Below are 18,299 nucleotides of genomic sequence, written 5' to 3'. Positions count from 1 at the left end.
TGTAGAGGTTCTCAATCCTAACACCAATTTTATTGACATGTCCTACTACAAAATTCTTTTGGTAGGCCTTCCATTTTCTAAATACTACATTGTTACCCTTTATCTTCAAGGACTGCAATTGAGACAAGGTTTTTCCTCAATATTGGGACATACATCACATTATTAAGATGGATAAGGGAACCAAACTCCCTCTTAATGCTCACTATACCAAGTCCTTTGGTCAAGTATCTGCCATCATCTCCAAGCTTGATTTGAAATTGCATCTCTTTCTCCTCCAAACTGCTAAAGAGATATTTGATCCCTATAATGTGGAATGAAGCCCTAGAGTCAATATACCACTCATTACCTCAAACTAAGCTTGCCATGAAAGTTATCAAGGAGAAATCCAATTCAAACTGGGAAGAGAGTGCTTCTCCTCCTTTTACTGCTACATTATTCTTGTTGGATTTATTGTTTGGACATTTTGTAGTGTAATTCCAAAATTCAAGGCAATGAAAACACTTGATCTTGTTAAGATCCTTATTTTTCTTGCCTCCATTCTGACTGGATTCAGGCTAGCCTTGGTCCTTCTTGCCCTTGGGTTTCTTCCCTTTGATAGCTAGTGCAAATTTCTCCTCCTCATCAGTCCTCGTTAAGACTCCATCTCTTTGATTCCTCCTTATCTCTTCCTGCACAAGATCTGACCATAATATCTCCCAATTAGGGAGCTTATCTAAGCCATTCATATCATCCTAGAAACTTTACCAAGATTTTGGAAGTGCAAGAAGAGCAAGGTTCACTAGGTCTACTGGTGGAATTGTTTCTCCAACAACTCCAAGTTCATCCCTCACTTGAGAAAACTTGGATAGATATGCAACAATAGTCTCATTCTTTCCCATTCAAATGTTCCTTAATTTTTCCTTCAAAGCTAATTTTATAGCATCACTACTACTTCCAAAAATATCAGTAAGGGCCTTCCACATCTAGAATGTTGTCTCATTCCCATGAAATTTTGGAACACTATGGTCTCTAAATCCTTCTAGGATCATCCTCCTAGCGTTGGTAGTATCCTTCCTCCATTGAGTTAGCTGTTGTGCATCTAATGTAGGAAGTTTAGGAATATCAATCTTTGTTGGCAGAAAATTTTGGAAGGTTAATGACCCAGATTAAGCATGAGTTACCAACAAAAGGTGTCATCATAGTCTAGATTTTCGTCGGTATTTCACTCCCTTTTGCAAAGGAGCATCTCACCCAAGGTGAGCCAGAACCACATAAAAATGAAGGCATATAGATTGATATTTAAGTATCATCCGCGCAATTAAGAATTAGCATCAACACAAATATATTATAGTTAAAACATGCATTCATTTAAGAAGGAATCTAAACATTACTTGCATAAATAAGCTAAAAATTTAAAGTGGCCCATACATTTGGCGCATAACTATAGCATCAACACAAGATTTCCCAAACTCCATTTTATTAATAGTGCCAACCATTATAGCATGAATCATACATATCAGCGGGACTCCCTTGACAAAACATTACATCATATTTCATGGTACAAATACTAGACCTTATGCGCAAACACAAAGACTATAGCACCTTGACTCAGACTATCACAGAGTCCTAGTCTATGTGAGAAAACCAACTCTCAAATTCACTCGCTTATAACTTTTTTTTATACCTACGCTCGCTTGATATGGTCTTCTTCAGAAGTTTCTTGATCTCACCTTGATTCGTCCACTTTGACAAAATCTTGGAGTTGTTTCCCTTTTTCCTGGGAATTTCTTAAAAAGTGGTCCCATTTTCCTACTTCCATGGGTGTGCTTCCATGATTTTCATCTGCGCAAGTCCCAATACTTTTCTTCTCTATTTATTTTATACTTCTGGTGATCTACTTCCGACCACTTTTTCCATTTTCCTTCCACGGCTATTGTTTACTATATTTTCCCTAAAAAATTAGGGACCCAACAGTATTGATGTATTCCAAAACTCCATTATCATCTAAAAGAGCCTCCATCATTTCCTTCGATGCACAAAAACTTGAAGTCCCTTCTAGGGCATGCTCTGTCCTCAAACCATAGACTAACATGATTGCTACACTTGTATAGTTCCTACACCAACTGATCTCCTCTTCAATGTGCTTTGAATCTGATAAAGGAACTTGGTCTCTATCTTGTTCTTTGCTCTTATACAATGTAGAAAATATTTGAAACCTTGAAACTTCTAATGACATCAAACTAATATGTAAAATACACAAGATCTCTCTACCAAAATTTTGTGGAAAGAAAAAAATGAATAAGAACATAATCACACATAGATCAATCACACGTGGAAATTTATATGGGGAACCCAACTGGGACAAACTCCTCTTGCTTGTATTATCAACGGAGAAATATGATCTATTACAAATAATATTCTTCAATCCTTGAGCCCCTGCAATACTGATCAATGCCTCTCAAGAATTTCGTAACACTTAGCCAAATAAACCTGTAAGGAATCTCCTATTTCCTTGCACAATTCTCAAGAGAAATTGCTCTGCTTGATCCTCAAGCCTCTACACAAAATCATGTGTACAATGAATAAATAGATATGTTCCTTAATTCAATCTCGATAGGAAATTCGAATTGCATAAGCTACTAGGGCTAATTTTAGCAGTTGCAAATAGTTAACTCAAAGTAAGTGAGTTTTCTTATTTTTATTTTTATTTTTTTTAAACAATAGTGAGTACTTTCTATTAGACACAATCAGTAACTTCATAGAAATGGTTGCCATTGTTTCACCATTACTATAACTATTTCGTAAATTCCACACAGGCCAACATGTCTCCAAAGACTTGAACCCACGCCAATTGGGACACAAATTGCGAACCATGCCACTCGATCCAAGTTCCTTTGACAAGAGTAAGTTGAGTTAACAGAAATTCAACTACTCAGCTAAACTTAATTATCTCTATTCTAAAACTAGAGATCAGTTAACTAACAGACGCTAGAGTTAGCCCCACTAGATAGCTAATTTTAGCCATCAATTGGTCCACAACTCACTGAAAGCCATCTAACTCGAATCAACTAACAATAAACTAGTGATAGGCCACATCGCACATGCTAACTGACAACTAACTCAAATTTCTATAAGACTGAATTTGAATTTCCTTCTTTGACTAAGGCATAAGTTAAAAGAAGCCCTTCCTTGCTACAATTTTAACACCATATACTTGATATGACTAGGGAGCAAGTTGATGGATGTGGAGCAACAAAATAAAACTCAAGAACTTCCTTCCCTTATTTTGTTGAAGGAACAATACTTGTGAATTTGAGGGAACAACACCTGAAACACAAACTTGTAAATAAATTCAAATAAATTATTCATTTCTCTTGCTATGGATCTATCTAGTAATGAAAAAGCCTTGATGTTGTTTTCTTCTTGTTGCATGGCAGTAGCGGGAAAACTTTTGTAACAAATTATGATCCAAAACTTTTTAGATCATGGAACCTAGAAAATCTCAATAACATTAAATTTATTAATATATGCTTAGATGAAATTCCCTTATTTCATTAACACTGCCTTCAAGAATCATTCATCCATAGATTGACCTCCTCTTATTCTCCTGGGCCCTGCCAAAAAATGAGCATCTAATTACAATAAAACATGAAATCATGGAAGAAGAGAGGCTGAAAAGCTCTATTAATGCAAGACATATGAAAAAATAACAATTATTTTCTTTTTAAAATAAATGCACAGAAAGATAAACAAACAAAATTCATTTGCTAATTGTGGGAGAGTGGCCACCAACCATACTAACTAGCAGTGATTTAGTTATAACTTCTTTGTTTCTTGACCAATTTGAGTGATTCCAAATCCAAATGAAATTTTATTTAGAGGGATATCTCTAATAGAAACATTTTTTTTTTAATTCCATGAGATGATATGTCAAACATGTTTAGAATAACCTACATCATATATATATCTATCTATCTATATATATATATATATATATATATATATATATATATATATATATATATATATATATATATATATATATATATATATATATATATATATATATATATATATATATATATATATATATATATATATATATATTTCCATCTTAAACCAACAGTCCATATTTTAAACATAACTTTCTTGTTCGATAACAGATTAAATAAGAATCATTTAGCTATATTCAATATAAATATTTTTTGAATACAAGAAGAATTGATGGGTCAAACATTCAAATGATCAACAAAAAAAACAAAGCTTTAAGAGTGCTGATTTATGATAGGTAGTGAATATTTTGGTCATAACTTTCTCATATGATATTGAAATCAAGTGATTCAAATTTCCTTGTAAACTAGATTCATAGTAGCATATAGTATAGAAATATTTTTCCAATATCTTGTTAGGAAAAATATTGAGGCGGGTGCGGGGTGGGTGCAGGGGGGGGCACGCCGGGTGTGGTGGGTGAATTAGTATTTTACACACATTCAATTTCAATTTCTTATTCTTATTATTATACGCGACTGTTGTAAAGGAAACTAGAGTTTGTACACGATTGTTACTACAAAAACCCACATATATATATATAACTTATTTTATCATTTGTACAACATTAATCAATGCATTATTGTTCTATTATTCATCAATTAAACAATAATTATATGAGTCATTAAGAAGCAGATAAAACATGAACACACACAACCATATGAACACCAGGATTTTTTAGGTGGAAACCTAATGTGGGAGAAAACCACCACTATTGTTGTCTATGTCTACTTATTTTACAAAAAAATATAATCTTCTTACAATTTTGCACTGGAACATACTTTAACCAATACACAGGCTCCTACCTACAAAAGGCTACACCTTCTCTTGTTTTCCAACTCCTACTGGAAGGGAGCTACAAGACCTTTGTAAAGACTACTATCCTCACCTCTTTGTGGATCAATTTTCATAATGTTTCAAACTGCATCCACTCTCAACAATTCCACTCATCAATATATCAAGTCAAACGTTATTACCCATCACAAAAACCAACTTCTGCCACTGCAAACCTTGATAAAAAAAATGCATCAGATTGTATACATTATTGTTACTGATAATACCTGCGTATGTACGTGCTTCTCCTCGAGAATACCCGTGTACAGATCTCAAAATATTGATATTTGAATATGAATCATTGTGCTACTAAACCAATCACCAAAACAGATACCAAAGCCAACATAAATCACTGAACCAAATATAGATTATCACACAATAGTATCATCACTTAGTCAACTTCTAATTCATAATCAATTCAGCCCAAACAGTTATGTCAAACATAGATTATTATAGGAGATCTTCATCGACAGACAACAGTAAACATAACAGAACAGATCAACCATTATCATCAGCTCATCGTGCAAAACCCTATTATATGTATTCGACTCTTATAAATAATATCCGTGTATGTATGCTCTTATCATTCACCACAAGTATGTACAGATATGTCCATACTATGGAATATATATGAGACTATCTAGTAGCAGATCCACCTATGTACACAACTTATTAGTATCAAACCTGCATACAGATATGTAACGACTGAGACATACCTTCATTGCAACACAAAATATACTTCGCACCCCTTACCATCTCATATTTATGTTAGAGTATCATTAACACCACAGATATATCATAGTTATATATTCTTAATAAATAAATCAAGCAAGTACATATGATACCATACTTCATATTTTTCAGATCTATGTCTTTTCCTTGCTCCTTGGTGCACACTTGTTTCATATCAAATCATTCATAGAAATCATAAAGCTTTCACACCTAACACTTTGATTTTTATCTCCTTATATAGCTTAGGCCTTAACCAATACCTTAGGCCATTCCCGTAGTAATGTCGATGGTATTCTTTGACGGGACCAAATATCCATTATCACGCTCATTACTATGGGCCAATACCATGCTAAATACACCTAGTATTAACAATACCATGGTGTGGAAAATATACGTGACTTTTCTTTACCATACATGCGTATGTACGTGCCTTTTCTTCACAGGACCCATGAATACTTTCCTAAACTTAACCTTTATCATCTTTCTGTCTTTAAACTGATATTCCTTTTTCCATTCTCTCTGTAACATTTCTACCATATTGTATAATCACCTTGCTACCATCATGTTGAAATCTTTATCAAGTAGGTTTCCATCAAGGACAACACATTAGTTATAATTCCAACAATCTCCCCTTTGGACTTGATGGAAACCACTTTGGTGTTTAGGTACCACCATCTATAGATACCTGTAAACACATTTGTAGTCATACCAATCTTCTCTCCAAGCATTCTTTTCTAAACACCAAGCTACTCTCCCCCTTTGACACTAAGGGAAAAGGGTTGGCCAATGATTAATGAAGACTTCCTCTTCTCTTTGTAGAGATGATCACTGTAGATTTGATCTACTGAGTATGAATACTGACCATACTCCCCCTGAGTGTATGGTGAATCTGCTAAAAGTTTTTCAAGGAAGTACATGACTTTATGACTCAACTAAATATGATTGTTCCTATAACCAAGGACTCATGCTTACATCAATCACCCAAGACAGTGGGGTTACATAGTTGACTCAATGTTACATCAAATGCACAAAATAATGGGATGACTTGACCTCAATAGTATAAACATGACTAAGTATTACAATGATTACAACATGGGTCTTTACGTGACCTTTACATGAAGAGATAGATATGACATTTATGACCAAAAATCAAAGACCTCAATAGAGAGGTAGCAAAACCATGAGAGTCTTAAGCAACCATCATATATCATATAGGATCCTGCATCATCATCATCATCATCATGTATCACCAACATATAGGAGAACCAAGGAAATCAACATAAAAATAGGCATTATGCAACTTAAATCAACATAAAATAATAAGCTTATTAAGAAACATGTAGTCATCATCCAAAGCATCACCAATCATGGGTATCATTATGTAAAAATAAATACTTCAAGAATTCATAATGTCGACAATTTACTTCTAGAAATATGGCAATTGCTCCCCCTAAACCAGAACAAAACTCGTGTATATACGTGAATATCCTTCATGAGATACATGTACAAAAAGTACATTGTAATAAGTTACAATCACAACTTCCCATGAACACGAAAGATCTATCAGAATATTTAACAGAATGAGGAGGTAGAGACCACTCCTAGTTTCTGTCTAAGATATTCAAAGGAATCTCGTGGAAGTGGCTTTGTAAATATATATGTAACTTGTTCTTTTGAAGGAACATACTCCAGTTTGACCTTTTGTTCAAGCACTTGTTCTCTTAGGAAGTGATATTTGATGGAAATGTGCTTAGTTTTTGAGTGTATGATAAGGATCTTTTGAAATACTTATGGCATCAGTATTATCACATATAATAGGTATAGTTTGAGGACAAGTGATTTGAATGTCTTGCAATGTTTGCATCATCCATAAAAGTTGAGTGCAACAAGATGCAGTAGCAACATGTTGGCCTCAGCAGTAGATAAAGCAATGGAGCTTTTTTTTTCACTGAACCATGATACCAAGCGAGGTCCCAAATAAAATTCTCCTCCACTAGTACTCTTTTGATCATCAATGTAACCTGCCCAATCCGCATTTTTGTAATCATGAAGTGAAAAATATGCATCTTTTGGATACTATATGTCAAAATCTTGAGTTCCTTATAAATACTTTAATATTATTTTGACCACATGAAGATTAGTTTATTGAGGATATTCTTGAAATCATCCAACAATCCCAAGTGTATTCATAATATCTAGTCTCGTGCATGTAAGTTAGAGCAAGATTCTAATCATAGAGCTGCAATCTAGTTGATTTAATGAAGGAGAATAATCATGTGAACTAAGATTTCATCCTGTTACCATTGGTGTGCATACAAGATTGCAATCTTCTATTCATATGTCTTCAAAATCTTCTTGAGGTGCTTGGTTTGTGAGAGAAAGATGCCATTCTTTGTTTGTTGAACTTGAAGACCAAGAAAGTGTGTTAGTTCACCAAGTAGAGACATCTCAAATTCTTTCTGCATAACAAAAGCAAATTCTAGAATCATTTTCTATATTACTTCCAAATATGATGCCACCTACATAAACAATAACTATTAAAAGTTTATCAGTATCAACTTTTATATATAGGTTGTTGTCTGCTAACCCTTTTTTGAAACCCTGTTGTTGAATATACTTGTCAAAATGAGAATACCATGCACGAAGATCTTGTTTTAATCCATAAAAAGCCTTCCTAAGCTTGCAAACAAGAATTTTATCATTACCTAGAATAAATCTTTCGGGTTGTTCAATATAAACTTCTTCTTCTAGATCTCCATTTAAAAATGCAGATTTAACATCCATTTGAAATACTTTGAAGTTATGAAAGCTTGAAAGTGTAAGAAACATTCTTATGGCTTCAAGTCTAGCTATAGGTGTAAATGTTTCTTCAAAGTCTATTCGTTTGTGTCAAGCGTAGCCTTTGCAAAAAATTCTTGATTTGTTTCTAATTACTTCTTCGTTTTCATTTAGTTTGTTTTTGAACACCCATTTTGTCCCTATAATATTTTTATCATGAGGTCTTAGTAATAACTCTTATGTATGGTTATTTTCTATTTGGACAAGTTCTTCATCCATTACCTTAACCCCACATTCATATTTTATTTCTTGATTTACATTTCTAGGTTCAATTGTGGTAAGTCTAGGTAACTCAAAGTTCCAACAAGAGTTTTTCTAGTTGGTACTCTAGCTTCCTTTTCACCTAGAATTCTAGATTTCGAGTGATTTTTCTTAACATACCTTGATGAATTATATTTCTTTTTTGTTTTCAATTCCTTTTTTGGTGCTTCATTAGTTCCCTCTCCTACAACCTCTTGGCTTGTTGTAAAAACAAGTTCATCATCTGTTGGTGCTTCTCTTTTGGTACCTGTGGATGCTTCATCAATTACAACATCAATGCATTCAACAATATTTTGAAGCCTTTTATGTAGCATTTATATCCTTTGCTTCTATAGGAGTATCCAAGGAGAATTCCTTCGTAAACTTTGGATTCAAACTTTCCAAGCTTATCATCATTATTCTATATGTAACATTTGCTTCCAAAAACTCTAAAATGTTTTACAGTTGGAGACTTACCAAACCATAGTTCATAAGAAGTTTTATCACTATTTACCTTAATATGAGCTTTGTTGAGGATATTCACTGTTGTATGTTTTTCTTCACCCCAGAAGGTATGAGGCGCTTCGAACTCATCAAGCATGGCACCTGCCATTGTTGGATTGTTCTGTTCATTCTTTCTGCCACTTCGTTTTGTTGAGGATTTTTAGCTATAGAAAAATGCCTCTTAATACCATGTTTTTCACAAAATCGAAACTCATCTGATAAAAACTCTCCTCCTCTATCAGATCCAATACATTTGATTTTTAAATATAACTCTCTCTACTAAATCTTTGAAGACTTTAAATTTATCAAATGTTTCATCTTTATGTTTCAATAAGCCAATCCAACACATTCTAGTAAAATCATAAATGAATAATATGAAGTAGTGTTCACCTTGAGGATACCTTTTTATCATAGGACCACACAAATAAGTATGAATAAGTTCAATTGGCTTATTTGAAGTACTTTCTTTAGCATTAAACTGAACTCTAGTTTGCTTACCGAATTGACATGATTTTCATATGTTGTTTTATGGCAAAGATATGTTAGACAAGTCATGTACTACTCCCATTATGCTTGACTTGTGTAATTGGGTGAAGCTTAGATGTCCCAATATTTTGTGTCAAAGGCATATTTCTTATGATTTTCTCAAGTAACAATGCTCTTGGCCACCTTCAAAGAAATAGACATTACCTCGAGTTATTGCTCCCTTTTTTATGATCTTACCTGTATCGATATTTTGTACCACAAAATTCTTTGATCTGAAAACAACTTCATGCCCTTGGTCACACATTTGACTAACACTCAAGAAGTTATTTTTTAATGCATCAACAAACAAAACATTTCCATCTTTAACCTTATCCCTTAGCAAAACAATTCCTTTCCCTTTAATAGAAGCAAGTGAGTTATTTCCAAAGGTTGTGTTATTTTACTTATTTATTTCATTAAAGGACATAAACTTATATTTATCACCTGTCATATGCTTTGAGCATCCACTATCAATGTACCATGGATTTTCTTGATCTCTTGCATACAAAGCTAAGCCACAATTATCAAATTCTATGGTTTTCTTTTTCCATACCTTGGCTGTTTTTTCCTTCTATTCATTGTGAAGAGTTGGTCTCATTCTGCTTCTGCATTCAGTCTCTTTATGCCCAAATTTATTACAAAACAAACATTATGTTTTGTCTTGAAGAGGTGTGAAAGTATTGTAAGAGTATTTCTTTAATCCAATCTCATTCTTTTGTTTTCTTTCTTACCTAGTCATGATAGTTTTATAAGCGACACATTGAGAAGCCTTATGACCAAAATTATGACAAGTGAAGCGTTGACCATTGAAGTAGAAATTCTTGGGAGTATAGTACCTTTTTGTATAGTTTCCCTTTTAAGTGTGGTAACTATGGCTTATTTGAGAGACATCTGATCCCTCATTCCTTTGCTGAGAGCTGTAATTTTTTTTATGGATTCCCTTTACAATATTGAGATAGCTTCCTATACTTGCTTTAGAAGATTTTACATTCTTTGATGATTCTCCATTGTATCCAAGACCTTCTTTTATTAGAGTAGAGAATTGTGTTTTGATGATTTCTTCAAGGGTCTCAAATCCTTTAGAAAATATAAGGTTTAGAACTTTTGTTTTCTCATGTGCCTTTCTTAGACTTACTATTTCATGTTCTATTTTTCATTATGCCTCTCCCTTTATAGAATTTGTTTCTTCAGTGCCTCTTCTACTAACTTAGCTTCTTCTAGAAGAATTTTAAGTTGAGTTATTTCTTCAATGAGATTATCCTTTTCTTTTAGCACATCTATAAAAACATCATAAAACTCATCAATACATTTATCTTCAAATTCCATAAGTAATTGATATTCTTGATCAGACTCACCTTCTTCACCATTCGAAAGACCATCACTATCTTTGTGTGTGTACAAAATTTTATTGTTTTTAAACCTTCCTCTAAAATTTACTTTTGCAGAATTTTTCCCTTTTTCAGGTTTTTCTTTATAAGGGAATTTAGCAACATAATGACCAACCCTTCCACAAGAAAAGCATTTGAGAGGAAGCTTACCTCTAAATTTTGTCAGTTACTACTTGGAGTTTCTTTACTAATTTTTCCTCTTCTTCATCTGAAACGTAACTACATTCCTTGAGATCCTCCTTTTCTTTTCCTTTAGAAATAGCTTTGAATGTTGCTTCTCTGATATTTGAGGGACCCCACTTTCTCATTTCATAATCTATTAAGATCCTATGAAGCTGTTCAATAGTAAGGTTCTTCAAATCATTCATTTCTTCAATGGTAGATACTTTCGAATAGAATTTTGGGTTTAGATATCTTAGGATTTTCTCAACAAGCATTTAATATTTTACTTCATCACCAAGATTTCTCATTGAATTAATGATCTCATCTTCGCTAAGAAAGAAACTTGCAATACTTTCATCACTATGCATTCTAAGAGTTTCATATTGAATTCTAAATGTTTGAAGTTTGACACTTTTTACCTTAGTATCACCTTCATAACTTTGGATGATATTGTCCCATTTAGCCTTTGTTGTATTCAACTACATAACCATCACAAATTCTTATTCTACCAAGCTTCCCAATAGAGCATTTACATCCTTCACATTGGTCTCATATTTTTTCTTTCTTTTGCTTCATCCGTAGGAATGGAGGATGGATATTGGAAGCCTCCTTCAACGATTACCCAAAAATCAGCTCCAAGTGACTATAGATAAGCTCTTGTTCTGAATTTCACGAAAACCAAGTTGGTTCCATTAAACAATGGTGGCCTAATAGATGCTACTCCCTCTTGATTTCTCAGCTTGATGAGTCTTCCTTCAAGCGATCAAGATTCTTCTGAAGGACCTTCTGTGATATCAATTGTTAGGAAAATTACTGGGAGTATGGGGTGGGGTGGGGGGGGGGGGGGGGGGGGGGGTGCAGAAGAGGGATCAGTAGTTTGCAACTAGCATATTGTTGACGGTGTTGTAAATCCATAAACCAAGGGAATCTTCCTAATATGAAGTCCAAATTATACCCCACATCATTTGGTATAGGAGTCCCATCTGATATAAAGGCTTGGTTTCCAAATCCTCAAAGATTATCCTTGGCTCTAGATATCAGCAGAGGAGAGTGATGCAATGGTGACTTCGAATAACAAGGTGAGTGTGTAGCGTAACTATGTCTAGGTTCTCTTACGACAAAAGGGGGGAAGAAAGGTGAGCCCCTAAGTGAGAGGTAATAATACCACCCAGGAAGAGACACACATGAACCAGAAAGGCATGTCGAACATCCAGCGGAATAGTCTGCAATGAATACGATAGTCGTTACAACCAATGAACAAGGGAATATTTGTCTAACATGGAGCGGAATAGTCCACAACGGATGTGATGGTCATTATAACAGGTAAGAAAAGAAAGGTTTGTCTAGTATCTCGCAGAATATTCCACAAGGATGAGACAACATTAGCAACCATTACAGCACATTCCCAACAAGATGAACACTAAAATAACTGAAAAACGTCAACTATCTTAGTACATGTGAAAGCAAACACGAAATACAAATGTTCACAAAATAGTCTTACAAACATTCATAAGTCATGCATGAAAATGCGTTGGCCTGAAATGGCTTCTATAATTAAGAAAAGTTCCAAGACACATATTTACATTATACATCACTAGCCCCAGCAGTGGGACATTGGAGCCACTCCTTGCTCCTCAAAGAACTAGTTGGTCTCTCTAATTCCTTGCGAGAGGAGCCAAGGTGAATGGTCCTTTGCTCACATAATGAGGGGTGTATATATAACCAAGGGTCGATGCTTACCCCTTGTGACTCTTTGACTACCCTCATGACTATTCAACTTCCTATGACTTTTCAACTTACATGACTCTTCATATTCATGTGTGTCCATTGGACTTCCACTTTACAATACATTTTATTTACAATATACACAAACCATAATAGTGATGTGGGATTTATCAACTCATGACATGACTTAACATGACACTAATGACATGGACTGTCTTGATGATGTGGCAATGTCAAGTTGTTGTTGTTGTTGAGTGATATATGTGTTCTTGGATATGCTTTCACTTCTCCTCTACATTGCTTGATGATGCAGGGTCTTCAAAGATATTTGGTCTTGAGAAGTGGTTGCATACATGTGTTCCTTTTGCTTATTCTTGTTAGGTCCATTTGGTCTTCTAGCTACAAGTGAGTCTTCGCACATGATTCCTCCTTTTTCTCCCTCTTCATCATCTCACCATGATTTGATAGTGTACATGTTCCTGCGATTCACTCATGATGGGACAAATTCAATTCAAAAACTCCCTATCCTAAGATGATGCATTATTATCCATGAATAGATCCTAGGATAGGTGACAGGTTAGGAGAGAGAGTCGAGTAACTGTGCATTGCACATGTTAGGCCCTAGAATTGTTGTATCTAATGATTTTTTCTCCCATTTGATGCCTCACTTATTCCCTTGTTTTACTAGTTTATGAACCTTTATGTTGCACTTATATATTATTTTGATGCAATAGCAAATATTTACATTTGGGTTGTATTTTATACCTTCTATATTTGCATTTCTTAGGTTTGATGTTCGTTAATGTTGTCAATGCAAGTCCTGCACTCCATAGAGATCTTGCACCAAAATGGAGTTGTATGTCGGCTACTTCATCATTCAATCTTTCCATGGAGGAAAATGCTAGCTGGTAGTATAAACACACATCTAGAATTATCTTGGATCCTTTTTTACAGTCATAGGTGCATGTATCTTTCATTGACATGTTCCTGCACTAAAGAGCAACATTCCTGCACTAGAGAGCAACCAATTTGGAGCTTCGACATCTCGGCACGCTTCCAGGGAAAACCGAGGAATATTTTTGTTAAAAATGATGTTTTAACACCTTCCCATGAATTGGATTGCACCCAAGTCACGCGTGTGGGTCTCTAGAGGAAAATCAACAAATCTGCGCAAAATCCGCGCAGTTTCCAAAATACCACGTTTGACCTCGATTTGCGTGAATATGGAGGAGAATCTCATAAATCTGAGCATATGGGATTTTTACCAGTATAACAAGTTATCTAGAACCAAAATTGTTTCCCAAGATTCGAAATGGTTTAAAAGTTACATGAGGGTCTTTGAGGCAGTTTTATAAAAAAATATTGTTTTTCCATAATTTTAGGATCTTGCCCAGATTTTCCAAAAAAATGGAAAATTTGTATCAGATTTGCATTTTCTCAATGGGAAAATGGTTGTACTGGTCTCTTATTGATGGGAAGTAGTTGGGATTCAATCCCTCACCTTGTTTGCAAAGGTTTGGCTTGTTCAAAGCCTATCATGTAATTGTAAATTATATAAAAGCCAAATCATGGCTCTGTAGGGAGGGGGAGAAAACTAGTTATTGTATGTCCATGTTGTTGAATCAAGTATAGGGGGGATCTTCCCCCTCCCCTATGATCAGTTGGAGGTTGGATTCAAATATTTTATGTATAATTTCAACAAACATTCGAGTTAATCTAAGGAGTTATGTCAGTTTATCAATTTCTGGGTTTAAGTCTTATGTGAATGAGTTGTTTGTGTATTTGATTTCCTAGCTTTTGCAAAGGGAAACAAGCTGGTTGGATAGGGCCCAGCCAACCAATCTCTTTCTACCTCTTTCTATAAGGTGTGTTATATACAATTTTTTATGCAGGTTCAGACTAAGAAGTATTTCGTTTTGTTAAGCTAACAGATCTATGTTGTCTTCATAAATTGTGTGCTACTTGGATCCGAGGTTTGATAGTGTGGTTGTGTTCATCTATTTAATATTACTGTAGTACTTCTTTCCTTTGATGCATTTCATGAACTCCTTTCTGCAAAGGTGTGTTTCAAGTGTGTTTTAATCCTTCAAGTGTGAGTTTTTTTGGCAACAATGTTTATTCCTGCAAGGCGATTTATTTCCTTCACCCAAGTGTGTTTTGTTTCTGAGTACAAGTTTTCAAGTATTCTCGACAAGGAATTTTGACTTAGGATCGATTCGTTGATTAGATTTCCCTGAGTCTGAATGAAACCCTATTCACCTTACAAGGATCTATAACTATGTCTAGTTCCCTGTGGGAATAGCCTAGTTGAGGACTAGAACCCATTGCGGGACCCTTTGAACTAAAACTTCCATTTGAGAAAGGAACAGATCTAGTTTATATGGTGACAGTCATCTAAAATAGAAGGGATGCTCTGATTCTTAGATTAGATTTTCATGCTTACATGAAGAAGCTTTCTATTGCAATAGAGATTTCCTTTGATTCCTGAAGTGCTTTTGCTTTTGAATGATAATAGAGGAGTCTTGTGATTGTGTGTGATTTATTCTCTTCTCTGATTTACTTTGAAATTAATTCATAGTTAGCACCATTTACATTTCATTCAATTGGTTTGGAAGCTTGGTACAGGAATATTGGTTCTCTAGTATAGGAATATCTGTCTAGGTACAGGAATCGATACCTTGGTACAGGAACAATGCACCCTGGTACATGAACGCAAAATCCTAGTATTAAGGTTACTCAGTGTAGGAACTGAATATACTTCTAGTACTGGAACTTATTTTTAGTACAAGAATATCATTCTAGTAAGGGAACTCCGTTCTAGTACAGGAAAATTGTTGTGGTGCAGGAACGCAGATTCAATCCAGGAAGGAAAATTTGTAATAGAGACAAATGTACCTAAAATTCTAATTATTTATTTGTCTCTTAACGCATTGATACTCAGTCACAAAATATTTCTTTCTTTCCTTTATTTATCAGAATTGTTTATGTTGATTAAAGTTCCTTTCATTAAGTTCTAGTGCAAGAATGAGACTCATTTCGGTACAGGCACATGGTTGCTCTAGTATAGGAATGGGATATCTTTAGTAAAGGACTCAGATTTATAAGTATAATAGAATATCATCCTTTATGTTCTTTTTAAATCACTAGAGTCTTGATTACAGGAACATATTTCATTTTCCAGCATTAATTTTAGATTGATTGCAAGGCATGCTTTAATTTTTCTGTCAAAGTTTGTGACAAGTATTTTTCTTGAGTGAATCCAGTTTCCAAAATGGTGTGGTGTCATTGTATTAACTAGTGCAGGTTGTTGAAGTCCTTCTCTGGAATTTCCAATGTTGTGCCTCTAAGTTTACGAACTCTGGGATTGATAATTAAATGTTGGGTCTTTTATTACGCCCAACATTTTGGCACCAGTGCTGGGGAGGCGCTTAGGGGATTGACCTTGGTGACCTGTTGCATTTGGTTTGATTTTTCACCTAGTTTCTCTTGCAGGTTTCTATTATTTGATTTTATTTCTTTCCTACATATCTTGGCTATTTTGAGGTTTTTCATTTCTCGAGTTCTATAAGAACCCACCCTATATATATACATTACCCTTGTGCTAACGGAATATACCATTTGGTTTGTTGAAAACATGAAAATGGTATTTTGAGGAATCATTCAATGAGGAGTTTTGATGCTACTACAAAGATATACAACTCATCCAATGAAGAAGTCACAAGTGAAAAATTTAATATTTTTCTTGAACATAAAAGTAATATTATTAAATCTTTGATTTCAACATTGGATGATTTTCAAGAAGAATAGAAGAAGGAGGAAGAACCATTGTTGATCTTTTGTGCCAACTATAGAAAGAAACACTTCCTTGGAAAGTGTCCACTTAGTAGCTTGAAAGTTTGCATAATTTTTGAAGAGGATCATGCAACAAAACATTTCCCATCACTACCCGGATTACTAAAGGTACTCAGGAAATCAAGTAAGGAATCGAATCGACTTCCAAGTATAACTCAAAACCCATCACCATTTAATACTTGGAATAATGTTTATAATCCTGAGCAAGTTCCTCAACAGATTTATAATCTTACAGTTCCATGGAAAACTTTTGATCCTCCCCCAACTGAATACCTTACTTCGTGGCCACAATGGCCCTCTCCTTGGACCTCATTATTGATTCAAATATCCCCATGGCCTCAAGAATGGGTTGGATCCTTTTCCCTAGGGTAGTCTTTCATGAAAAATCAACAACAACCATAATTTCCACTTAATGCACCATCAAGTTATACTCCTCCATGGTCCCAGCTACCTATGCAACCTTACCCTAATCCATACCCTAGCCCTTATCCTACTCCATACCCTATCCCTCATCCAAACCCTAGTCCATATCTTAACCAAAACCCTATACCTAGCCATAATACATACCTTAATCCATACCCTAAACCTAGTTCAAACCCTAGACCTAACCTTAGTTTGAACCCTAACCCAAACCATTTCCCAAACCCTAATCCAAACCAACAGGTTGCACAACAAGTTAAAAAACCTATTCTTCCCGTTGATTCCCCTACTGAGTGTAATGATATATCTTCAAGGTTGGGGGAAGAGGTGAGTTTGGAAACATCTCCTATCACTACAGAACATTCACCCTGGGAAGATCTAATTCAAATACCATCAGAGGAGAAATATTCAATTGGAACATGTTCTAAAATTGTTGTTGAAACTCAAAGCCCTAAAATTTCCCTTAACCATTCTTGCCAATATGAAAAGAAAATGTTTGAGCCCAAACTTGAGGGGTTTCTCTTTTGTCTTTCATCATATCCTTCATGCCTCCAAGGGAGTGATTATCAAGCTGTGGAAGATTTGTACGAGTTGGAGAATCATAAATATGTGGATCCCATTGAATATTGGTTTCATGCAGTCATCAACACACCTTATTCACGCATCATTTGACAACTCTTGGTACCATATCAATGAAAGAAATTGGTTTCTCATACTCTTGTATGTGTTGAAGCTTCTTCTTTAAAAATGAGTGACATGAGTATATTTAATATTCTGTTATGCACATGGCTATATTCGAAGTACTCCTACACTTGAGGGGGACCTTCCTTTCTTTAAATTAGGGTAGGGTAGTATTAGAACAATGAATAAAAATGTCATTTGAATTAAAATTGTATAGCAACACTCTTGAAGTTGCAATTCTTAAGGTACAACTACTGGAATTTCTATCATTAAGAACTATAATTGTGGTAAGATTTGTCAAAAGCAATTCACTCTTAATGCCTCATATTCTATAAAGTGTCTTTGATTGTTGGTTGAGATTAATCATTGGGT

Source organism: Pinus tabuliformis, chromosome 4_1 (assembly GCF_031772625.1).
Source record: "Pinus tabuliformis cultivar Carrire ecotype Pingquan chromosome 4_1, CPIR1, whole genome shotgun sequence".
Lineage (NCBI taxonomy): Eukaryota > Viridiplantae > Streptophyta > Pinopsida > Pinales > Pinaceae > Pinus > Pinus tabuliformis.
Note: the sequence above shows the minus strand (reverse complement) of the source record.